Genomic DNA, 10,878 nt, shown 5'->3' on the forward strand with positions numbered 1-10,878 from the left:
GGAGCGCGCAGACCACACCCTGGTGCTCCGCTCCCCAGCCAATCAGCCGGGCCGCTCGGGACCGCTCGATTGAACGCAGATTGCTCGACAAGTTACGAAACAGGTTGGAATTGCTGGAGGAATATGCTCGCTTCTGTTGCCCCTCAGCAAAAGGACGAGTAGAGGAACGCTTATCAGCTGACTCATCAAGGACTTGCACATTTATAGGGTCCTGTCTGTACAATTCCAAACAAGTCTCCATATCCACCAAAGTATGTGGAGATAGATAGATATAAATGTGAATATACGATCCACTCCTTGTGGCTCGAGTAGATACTACTGCCCATTCTGTAGTTAGAACGAGTTAAAATTCCCTTCCAAGCAGCACCTTTAAAAAGGCCGGGTGAAATTTTTCTGCAGGTCTTTCTTCAGTATGTTAGACAGTGTCTAAGGTGTATCTGTTCATGTTTTATTTGAAGAGAAATAGAAGTAGGAAGATTATTTTTTATTTTTTTTATTTTTTTTATTAGTTTCTGCTTTATAACAAAGTGAATCAGTCATACATATACATCTGTTCCCACATCCCTTCCCTCATGCATCTCCCTCCCTCCCACCCTCCCCATCCCACCCCTCCAGGCGGTCACAAAGCACCGAGCTGATCTCCCTGTGCTCTGCGGCTGCTGGAAGATTATTTTTTTTAAAAAAACATATAAGTCGAAACGGACATTTCAGGGTGGAAATGTAATTAAAAGAATGTAATCTTTTCGAATTGTAGTCATCAGGGGAATGCCCATGTTTTTCTCAAGGCGTTTTAAAACTTATATTTTAATTCGGATTCTTAAAGTATCGTGTATTTTAGCATATTACGTTAGTGGTAATTTAATTCCATATTTACTGTTACCATTTACAGTTTTTTCTGGTCCTCTCTTTTCCTCAAGTTGTTGAAAAGTAAGTGCAGTCTTCACAATTCAAATTCATAAAGCAGCGTTAACTCACATCGGAGGTTTACGTACTTATCAACCCAGGGGAAATGGGTGTTGTAACCTTTAGTCTGCGGTCTCCAAGTTACAGGAGTTACTCTCAGCTCGCTGCAAAAGTGTAAAAGAAGAAAATCCTTTTATTTTTTGCTGCATAGTGTATTTTCCGTACTTTAAGTAACTCATACTTCAAAGCCATAATTTTCTTTCCATCCTTCGTTCCAGAATTTCCTTGCCTTGATTTTTTTTCTTAGCCATGCGATAAGGTTTCTTTCTTTACAAACTGTTAATTAGACCCTCTAACAAGCCACTCATTTTCTCTGTGTTCTAATTGTATATGTGTGTGTATAGCATTGGCCCAACTATTTAAAGGTGTAACACTAACCCTGTGTTCCACCTGGGGCAAATGAAGAGTTTGAAGAGTTCCTCTTTCTCCCATGTGTTTTTAATCTGATTCATGCCTCTGCTCTTTGTTTCCAGTTCTGTTTTACCTTGTCCCACCTTTAGTTTATGTGATCTTGTAATATATTTTGTACCCTTGAAAATAAATCCCCCCTAAATCCTCCCTAAAACAATGCAGGATTTTTTTTTAAATTCAAGTATAGTTGATTTACAATGTTGTGTTAGTTTCAGGTGTACAGTAAAGTGATTCCATTACAGTTACATATATATATTCTTTTTCAGATTCTTTTCCATTATAGGTTATTACAAGATGTAGAATATACCTCCCTGTGCTATACAGTAGGTCTTCATTGTTTATTTTATATATAACAGTGTGTATGTTAATCCCAAACTCCTAGTTTATCTCTCCCCCCTTCCCCTTTGATAACGATAAGTTTGCTTTCTATGTCTGTGAGTCTATTTCTGTTTTGTAAATAAGTTCATTTGTATCACTTTTTTAGACTCCACATAAAAGTGATATGACATTTGTCTCTGTCTGACTTACTTCACTTACTATGATAATCTCTAGGTCCATCCATGTTGCTGCAAATGGCATTATTTCATTGTTTTTTATGGCTAACAGGATTTTTTTTAAGTATTACATATATTATGCTGATTGCACTATTTCTACAGGCTTGAGCTTCAAGTGAAAATCTCTATCAAGGATATACATAGTTTAAGGATCATAATACCCCAGAGAATTTTTAGTAAAGCTCTGTCTTTCCACTATATATATATATATTATGTATATATTTTAGTTGCTTTGCTCCACCGACATGAAGATATGGACATAAAATACAATGGACCTAAAACAGTGGACAGTTCTAGCTACTCCCAAGCCACAGGCCTGGACTTTAAAGGCTTTGACTCCTGTCTCACATTACTGCCAGCCACTCCTGGTAATATCAAACAGCTGGACTAGGCCCTTCCTCTATGAGCCTCATTAATTTCCGGTGAAAGCCCTTAGAAAGCAGCCCCTTTGCAAGTCTTGACTCACACACCTTCATACAAGCAGCTATTTTTCCTTTTTGAAGTGTGCTTCCCCATAATTCTGTACCTTCCTGCCCTCCACTGGCAAGTAGTTTTTCACCGACTTGTCTGTACTCTCCCAACACTCAAGATTTGCATCCCTGCTGCGGTCTATATTCTGTACATACCTGTGGGAATAATAATAACTAACGTTGAGTAAGCACTGGCCGTATACTAGGAATTTTCCCAAGCACTTGAAAGAGATTAACTCATTTAATCCCCACAATTATCCTCTGACGTATGTACTATTATTGTTACTAATATTTTACAGTGAAAGAAACTGAGGTTGACATTGTGTGCCCAAAGTCACACAATTGGTAAGCAGCCGACCCAGGACTTGAAAGCAGTCCAGCTCCCAGCCCTCATAAATACACTCTTAACCACTCCTACACCATGGTACACTACTATAGTACACTCTCATACACCGCCTTTTTTTTTTTTTTTTTTTTTTTTTGTTGCGGTACGTGGGCCTCTCACTGTTGCGGCCTCTCCCGTTGCGGAGCACATGCTCCGGACGCGCAGGCTCAGCAGCCATGGCTCACGGGCCCAGCCGCTCCGCAGCATGTGGGATCTTCCCGGACCGGGGCACGAACCCGTGTCCCCTGCATCGGCAGGCGGACTCTCAAGCACTGCGCCACCAGGGAAGCCCTCCCCTTGGCTTTTAAGGACCGTAGCACACACTCTCTCTCTATCTTCATTCACCTCACTTCCATACACTCTCTCCCTTGCCCCCAACACATCCATGGGTGTTCACTCCATTTCAGCCCAACTCACCTCTCAGATGATTCGCTCTTTCTTTCACTCTGTGCTTTTCCACATGTAAATCTTTAAATTAATTTACAGCGATTTTCTTTTTTGGTACCTGACTCCACAAACAACCTGGACTTACATTCAAGTACTACTTCTGCTGTTTTTGCTGTGTACATTTGAACAGGTTACTTAATGTTCCAGTCCCTGAGTTACCTCTTTGGTAAAAAGAAAATAGTAGTGGTACCTCATAGAGTTATAGCAAGATTAAGTGATTTGTGTATTTAAAAGGCTTGTACAGTGCCTGAAACATGTTAAACACCCAACAATTGCTATATATTAGTAATAAAATCCCCTTCTCAGTCTATTTTTGCCCTTCCTTGGCATTCCTTAGCACTCATGTATGTAGCTACATTTATTTATTCCCTGTTACTTTCAAAGGAGCAAAAGAGGGGAAAAAACAGTACCTAAATACTAAAGAAAATGAGTGAATACAGTATCAGTTCACACCTTTATTGCCACTTTCCCCAGCATCTGTCACCACAAATATTGCAAGAACTTCAAAATTGGTCTCTATTTCTACCTTTACCCCTATTTTTTTTCATCTCCCGTGTGCTATTTATTCAGAAGAAACAGAAAAATGTGCTCCATAAAAACAAAGATGTAAATCGAGGAAAAGAAACTCAAGAAATCCAAAAAATGCACAATTCACTACCTTTACCCTCTTTAACAGTCCCTCTCCACCTTCCCTCCCCAGGGTCTATTGCTAAGAGTAGGTCAAGTCAATGGTTTCCCCTCTCACTGAGAGTAAAATCCAAAGTACTTCCTATGGCCTATAAGTCCCTTCAAGACCCGGTCCCCTCTCACCTCTGACCTCCTCTCCTATTACTCATTCCTGGGTCCTCTCACCTCTGACCTCCTCTCCTATTACTCATTCCTGGGTTATTCACTTCCAGTCTCATCAGCCTTCTGTTCTTTGATCATCCAAGCATGCTTCTTCCTCCGGGCGTTTGTAGTAGTCCTAGCTACTCCCAAGCCACAGTCTTTGACTTTAAAGACATTGACTCCTATCTCACATTACTGCCAGCCACTCCTGATAATAAAGAGCTGGAGTAGACACTTCCTCTTTGAGCCTCATTAATTTCCAGTGAAACCCCTTAGAAAGCAGCCCCTTTGCATGTCTTGACTCCCTTAAATTAGCGGTACCATATCACTCATTTCTTCATTTCTTCAGGTCTTTACTCAAATGTCAAGCTATTTTGTTTGAAGAACCTAGAAACAGTGTCTGGCACATAGTAAATGCTCAGTAAACATGTTTTAAGGGAATAGAAAAAAGTGAATGAGCAGGTTGACTCAGAAAAACGTGGACTAAGTATAAAATTATATAAAGGCTTTTGGGTCTTATTTTTATGCTGCTTAAATTTTAAAAAATTATTTATGCTTATACTTACTGGGATATTTTTTCATAATTCTGGGCCTCAGTTCAGTCAATATTTGTTCCACAAACATTTAGTGAGTGCCTGCCATAAGCCAAAAACTGTGCTGAATTGTAGTGACAGATGGTGTAAACATTATATTCTGCCTTCAGGGAGATTGTAGATTATTTTATTTATACAAGTTCTTCTGGCCCAGATAGACTGGGATTGTGTGTTTTATTCTTTTTTTGTTTGTACTGCAGTTCATGTAGTGCTTTTCCTGTGGCAGAGATATCATAAATACCATTGTCAGACTAGTTGCCTTATTTTCTTTGAAACTGTCTGCCATCCAAAGTAGCACTGACCTCGCTCTTCTCCTCCTTAAAAACAGCAGATGGCGGATGAAGCCAGTGCTGGGGAAGGGCCCGGTGGTGGGGGGGAGGGGTCCTGGAATGGGAGACAGCGGTGGCTTCCGAGGAGGCCGCGGACCTCACGGAGGCAAGGTGCAGGACAAGGAGTGGCTCCCTGTCACCAAGCTGGGCCACTTGGTCAAGGACATGAAGATCAAGTCCCTGGAGGAGATCTATCTCCTCTCTCTGCCCATCAAGGAATCTGAGATCACTGACTTTTTCCTGGAGGGCATGCCTCAAGGATGAGGTTTGAAGATAATCTTGAAGATTATCTTGAAGATAATCTTGAAGATAATCCTGGCAAAAGCAGACCTGTGCTGGCCAGAAGACCAGGTTCAAGGCATTTGACGCCCGCTGGGGATTACAACAGACAAGTCAGTTTGGGTGTCAAGTGCTCTAAGGAAGTAGCCACTGCCCTCCGTGGGGTCATCATTTTGGCCAAGCTCCACATCGTCCCCATGTGGCCAGGCTACTGGGGGAACAAGATTGGCAAGTCCCATACCATCCCTTGCAAGGTGACTGGCCACTGTTGCTCTGTGCTAGTGTGCTTCATCCCTGCCCCCAGGGGCACTGACATGTCTCAGCCTCTGTGCCCAAGAAGCTACCGATGAAGGCCGGAATTGACGACCACTACACCTCTGCCAGGGGCTGCACCACTACCCTGGGCAAATTTTTGATGCCATTTCCAAGACCTACAGTTATCTCACTCCTGATCTCTGGAGAGAGATGGTGTTTACCAAGTCTCCGTATCAGGAATTCACTGACCATCTTGTAAAGACCCACACCAGAATTTCCGTTCAGAGGACCCAGGCTCCAGCTATAGCCACCACATAGTTTTCTTTCTTTTTTCTTTTTTCTTTTTTTTTGCAGTACGCGGGCCTCTCACTGTTGTGGCCTCTCCCGTTGCGGAACAGAAGCTCCGGATGCGCAGGCTCAGTGGCCATGGCTCACGGGCCCAGCCGCTCTGCAGCATGTGGGATCTTCCCAGACCGGGGCACGAATCCGTGTCCCCTGCATCGGCAGGCAGACTCTCAACCACTGCGCCACCAGGGAAGCCCCTGGAGTTTTTTTTTCTTGTGATAAGAACTTTTAGGTTTTACTCTCTTAGTAACTTTCAAATATGCAATACAGTATTATTAACGATAGTCATCATGCTGTACATTACATCTTCATGACTTATTTATTTTATAACTGAAAATTTGTATCTTTTGACTCCCTTCACCCATGTTTCCCACTCCCACCCCACCCCCCACCGCCTCTGGTTACCACCAATCTACTTTCTATCTATGAGCTTGTTTTTTTGTTTGTTTTTAAGATTCCACATGTAAGTGAGATCATCCAGTATTTGGCTTCCTCTGTCTGACTTAGTTCACTTAGCATACTGCCCTCAAGGTCATCCATGTTGTCAAAAATGGCAAGATTTGGGCTTCCCTGGTGGCGCAGTGGTTGAGAGTCCGCCTGCCAATGCAGGGGACGCGGGTTCGTGCCCCGGTCTGGGAAGATCCCACATGCCGCAGAGCGGCTGGGCCCGTGAGCCATGGCCGCTGAGCCTGCGCATCCGGAGCCTGAGCCTGCGCGTCCGGAGCCTGTGCTCCGCAACGGGATAGGCCACAGCAGTGAGAGGCCCGCGTACTGCAAAAAGAAAAAAAAAAAGGCAAGATTTCATTCTTTTTTATGGCTGAATAATATTGTTTTGTATATATATATATATATATATATATATATATATATATATATATACCACATTTTCTTTATCTATTCATCCATCAATGGACACTTAGGTTGTTTCCATATCTTGGCTATTATAAATAATTTTGCAAGGAACATGAGCATGTATATATCTTTTTGAGTCAGTGTTTTTGGTTTCTTCAGGTAAATACCCAGAAATGGAATTGCTGGAACCATATGGTAGTTCTATTTTTAATTTTTTAAGGAACCACTATACTGTTTTCCATAATGATGGCACCAATTTACATTCCAACCAGTAGTACACAATGGTTCCCTTTTCTCCACATCCTCACCAACACTTCCAGACAATTCAATTTTAAATGTAAAGTGTATTTGCCATATAAGTCCCATAAATGGTGAGTTTCTCTCAATGCATTGAAATATTAGATATTAGATGTGGAACCACCAGTATTTTAGCTACGTTCATTAGTTCGTTAGTTCTCTTTATCTTACAGCCTATTAAACTACTCACAAATGAATCTTAATTCCAATTCCTTGCTTTTTAATTTCTGTAAATGTGTTAATAAATATTTTTATTTCTTTAATGTAGAATTTTCAGAAGCTTTAAATTCCTCCATTAATAGAAAATCCATTACATGTGTTTCTATCAATCAACAAGCATTGACTAAAAATGTATTTTGAAGAATGTAAAGGCTCTCTGGTTGTATATTTAGATGAACATTTATATCCTAGCTCCCTTAACCCTTCATTATCTTTTCAAGCCACTCTTACATTTTATCTCTTATGCTTTCACCTACTTTTCCTTCTTCTCCTAAGAAGAGAATTTTTAATTTTTTTCAGGAGGTTCTTCTTCCCATGACTCTTTTGTTGTAAATCCTGTGTTTTTCTTTCCCTGGTTTCTCCAATAATTCATTTCCCCTATTTCTCCTACCTCTTCTATTTAGCCAATCTGAGTCCGAAATCAAGGTTCACTAGTCTATAAATAAGAATGCAAATTCATGTTGATGTACTCCATTGACCTGAGCCAGAGAAAGAATACACCTGAAGTTTCAGTCCAAAGAGCAAGAGAAATGATAGCTGTGGCAACAATAATCAAGGATCCACACACTCTCCACCCATTTGTGTGTAAGTAATTTCATGTACAAAGGACGTATGACTATCTTAATGACAGGGGACATTGAATGACTGTACCTGAACTCATGCTGGATTACATCAGATTGTTTCTATGCATGCATGCACTTAAAACAGAAGTTCTTAATGTGAATATACTGCTCTCTAAGGAAGCTATTTCTCCTGACATTGTTTAACCAATGGATGCAACAGCCTTAACTTGGGTGAAATGATGATCAGAAGATAACGAATTGACTTAATTTAAAACTAAGTGACTGGGCTTCCCTGGTGGTGCAGTGGTTAAGAATCTGCCTGCCAATGCAGGGGACACGGGTTCGAGCCCTGGTCCTGGAAGATCCCACATGCCGCGGAGCAACTAAGCCCATGCACCACAACTGCTGAGCCTGCACTCTAGAGCTTGCTCACCCCAACTATAGAAAGCCGGCGCACAGCAAAGAAGACCCAACGCAGACAAATATAAAAATAAAATAAATAAATTTAAAACTAAGTGATTTAGCCATGTACCAAGTCAATGACAAACAGAAGCCTGAATTTTACTCCTCTGAGAACCCTTCTCTGTCTATACTAACCAGAAGTGATTTTTACCCACCCCCATCCTACGGCTAATTATACCTCTCATTTGGTATTCATTACTACTGTTTTATATGATTAGGCATTTCTTTTTATATTTTAATAGCACAGCAACTTACACAAATAAAGATTCAACACATACTTGTTGAGACCAGTAAGTGTTGAATGTCTGATGTCAGAGATAGCTTTATAGAAATCAGACCAGTGGGTCAATGGCTTAGGTTGGTGCTTTGAAAGTTCTATAGCCTTTATAAGCCTCTAGTAGCATCCTTAAAACTCCATTAATGAATCATCCCTCTGAGTAAGTCTCTGTCTTCTATTAAAATAAACCTCTCTTAATAGCACAAGAAGATTTTTTAAATGAATTGCAGAATTAATGGGAGAGAGGACACGACAGTAAGATCAAGGGAAAGATGAGAATGAAGTGATGCTCAGGAGGCTTCGAATTCTAACTGCATCATTTGTCGACTGACTGGCTTTGGACAGGTTACTCAAACCTTGATTTGTGTGTTGTTAAAGTGGAGACAATAGCAGAAGCCACCTAAGGTTTTTGTAAGAAGTAAACTAGGTAAGACTTGAAAAGTGTTTGGTGTTGAGTAAGTAGTATTATTACCCAGATAGCCTAATAAAGATGATAAATGGAATAAAACAGAAATAAAAATTAACAACTTGAGAGTAAAATTGTAATGTCTGAAAAGGGCTAGTGATGGACATTGAAAGTAAATAATGATATGGAAATAATTATAAATAATTGTTTGAAATAAAGCTAAAAAGAACACAAAAATTATCTTGAATAAATTCAGATTTAAAGGTGACAGTTAACCAAATAGCTCTTCATTGTATATATCACAATGGATTAATATTCTTAATATTTAAAGAGTTCATATAAGTGTATAAGAAAATTCAAAAGCCCAAATAGAACTGGGCAAAATACACAAATAGGCAATTCACACACAGAAATGCAATAGTACTTTGGTGAACAAAGTACTTTGGTGAACAATGTAGGACATAGTGAAATGTTCACACTAACTATAAAGAAATTCCAATTAAAACAGCAAAGATATTTTGAAAAATGAGATTATCAAGTGTTCACACAAGTGAAGTAAAATAGGTCGGAAATGAAAATTATTAAAATGAATAAGGAAATAATGTGGCAATATATACTCTAAATGTTTGACTCAATTCAATTTTAGGAGATCTGTTCTAAAGAAATAATCCAGGGACTTCCCTGGTGGTCCAGTGGTAAAGAATCTGCCTTCCAATGCAGGGGACGCAGGTTTGATCCCTGGTCAGGGAACTAAGATCCCACATGCAGCAGGGGAACTAAGCCCACACACCACAACTACTGAGCTCACGCACCTCAATGAGAGAGCCCATGCGCCACAACTACAGAGCCCACATACCCTGGAGCCCGTGAGCCACAACTAGAGAGAGAAAACTCTCACACCACAACTAGAGAGAAGCCCAAGCGGACCGCACGCCATAACAAAAAGATCCCACATGCCTCAACAAATATCCCATGTGCCACAACTAAGACCCTATGCAACCAAAAAAAATAAATAAAAAGGAAAATAAATAAACAAAATAAATAAATATTGAAAGAAAAAATAAAGTGTAGTGTTGAGTTTAAAAAAAAAATCCGGGCTTCCCTGGTGGTGCAGTGGTTGAGAGTCCGCCTGCCGATGCAGGGGACATGGGTTTGTGCCCCGGTCCGGGAAGATCCCACATGCTGCGGAGTGGCTGGGCCCGTGAGCTGTGGCCACTGAGCCTGCATGTCTGGAGCCTGTGCTTCGCAATGGGAGAGGCCACAACAGTGAGAGGCCCGCGTACCACACACACACAAAAAAAATCCAAAGTACAGGAAAAATATCAGGCACAAAGATGTTAATTGCTGCTTTATTTGCTAACAGTGAAAAATGATAAGTAACCTAAATACTTAGCCACATGTGAATGGCTGAGCAAATTATGATGCATTCACTTAAAGAAAGTATGATATAAAATGTACAGCTAGCATCATACTAGACAGTAAAAAGCTGAAAGCATTTCCTCTAGGAGCAGAAACAAGACAAGGATGCCCACTCTTGCCACTTTTATTCAATATAGTTTTGGAGAGAAGCAGTAGTTTTGGAGGAATCAGAGAAGAAAAAGAAATAAAAGGAATCCAAATTGGAAAGGAAGAAGTAAAAGTGTCACTGTTTGCAGATGACATGATACTATACATATGAAATCCTAAAGATGCCACCAGTAAACTGCTAGAGCTCATCAATGGATTCAGTAAAGTTGTAAGATACAAAATTAATACACAGAAATCTGCTGGATTTCTATATACTAACAATGAACTGTCAGAAAGAGAAATTAAGGAAACAATCCCATTTACCACCACATCAAAAAGAATAAAATACCTAGGAACAAACCTACCTCAGAAGGTAAAAGATTTGTACTCAGAAAACCATAAGATACTGATGAAAGAAATTGAAGATGACACAAAGA

General features: G+C 40.4%; 1 pseudogene across 1 annotated transcript; it reads left to right on the forward strand.

Annotated features, from left to right (window-relative positions):
* Window positions 1-4,982: 4,982 nt before the first annotated feature.
* LOC309810534 (small ribosomal subunit protein uS5-like) lies at window positions 4,983-5,969 on the forward strand (annotated as a pseudogene). Its single transcript has one exon. The product of its transcript is annotated as a small ribosomal subunit protein uS5-like (transcript).
* Window positions 5,970-10,878: the final 4,909 nt, after the last annotated feature.

This window comes from Mesoplodon mirus, assembly GCF_964341445.2.
Source record: "Mesoplodon mirus genome assembly, chromosome: 9".
Lineage (NCBI taxonomy): Eukaryota > Metazoa > Chordata > Mammalia > Artiodactyla > Ziphiidae > Mesoplodon > Mesoplodon mirus.